Below are 1,409 nucleotides of genomic sequence, written 5' to 3'. Positions count from 1 at the left end.
AACACCCAGAATACAAAGTACCTGTGGTCTTTACTAGTTATCTGCTGCAATTTGCCCCTTCCCCGTCCACTAAGAGTCACGATAAAATTTATTACCAGCTCTAAAATATATCTTTACTACACAAAAGCTTGTCGTTCCTCTCTACCAATTTCCAAAGAGAAAATTATGTCCCGAAAGATCCCAATCGAACAGATTTAGAGCCATGTTATCAACTGAGATAAGTGTAAAATAATGGATTTTTCCGTCTGTCTGCCTGTTATTTATTTCCATTCATTTAGAGTTCGATTTTAGTTTTTTATGTAGTTGGATTGAATAATATTTTTTTATGGAATGGGAGGCAAACGAGCAGATGGATCACCTGATTCATCTGTTCAAATCACATTTAACAAGCACGGTTCCGGCTCGGCTCTGGTACGGCTTGAGGCTACCGCTAGCTGCCAGCGTGCTTACGGTGCGTCGCCCGCGAGATGCAAGATTGCGTTTGCGCCTAGTGGGAGCGTCCAGCTAGGTGTCGGCGAGTAGTAAGCGCGTAGCCCGCAAGCATCCAGCGTGCGGTCTGTACACTGGAAGGGCATGGGCGCCTCAACTACAACTCAAAAGGACCATCCGCTTGCCACCCACCATCGGCTTTTTCGTATTGACGTTATGAAATCTATCATACGACATACGATTTCAAATTCAAATTTAAATGACAATTTAATTGCCAGTTGGAGCGGTGTGTATCCTTTAGTTTAGACATTTCAGATTTTTACTATTATGTCAAAATTATTATACCTTGCTCTGCACTTGTTAACAAATATAATACTAGCTACAGTATCTACAGTGAGCATTGTCCGCACTCACACCACAACACAAGCATGTCAGTCACAATAAATTGTCATAAACGGGAGCGCGGTTGTGTTCCACTTTTCCCCACGTTACCCTTCCATTACTCTATTATGATGAGCGAATGTTTTGTCGTTTGCACGCCTCTCTGCCTGAATTATACTTTTTTATGTTATACTTTTCATTTACTAAAGGTATTCTTATGGGACATTCCGATAAAGGTCTATTTGGATGATTATCTGTTAATCTATGAATTCATGTTTTTATTTAATCACTTATTTACTGCTTTGGAACTCCTACATTAAATGTTTTTTATTCTAGTCCTAGTTATTATAGGAAAATCACAGTAATACTATACATGTGAAAGTTTGTTTGAAATGGATATTTGGATGTTTGTCCCTCAATTACGCTGAAACTACTGAACGAATTTTGTTTTTTGGTATACAGACAGGGTATAAGCTGACTTGAGTGATAGGATATTTTTTATCTCACGGGAACGCGGGCGAAGCAGCTGGCAGAAGCTAGTTAATGTAAATAACAAATCTACCTTCACTTCAACGCTTACTTTTAACAAGGCGACTTTA

This window comes from Spodoptera frugiperda, chromosome 26, assembly GCF_023101765.2.
Source record: "Spodoptera frugiperda isolate SF20-4 chromosome 26, AGI-APGP_CSIRO_Sfru_2.0, whole genome shotgun sequence".
In the NCBI taxonomy this organism is placed as follows: Eukaryota; Metazoa; Arthropoda; class Insecta; order Lepidoptera; family Noctuidae; genus Spodoptera; species Spodoptera frugiperda.
This window is presented reverse-complemented; position numbering follows the sequence as displayed.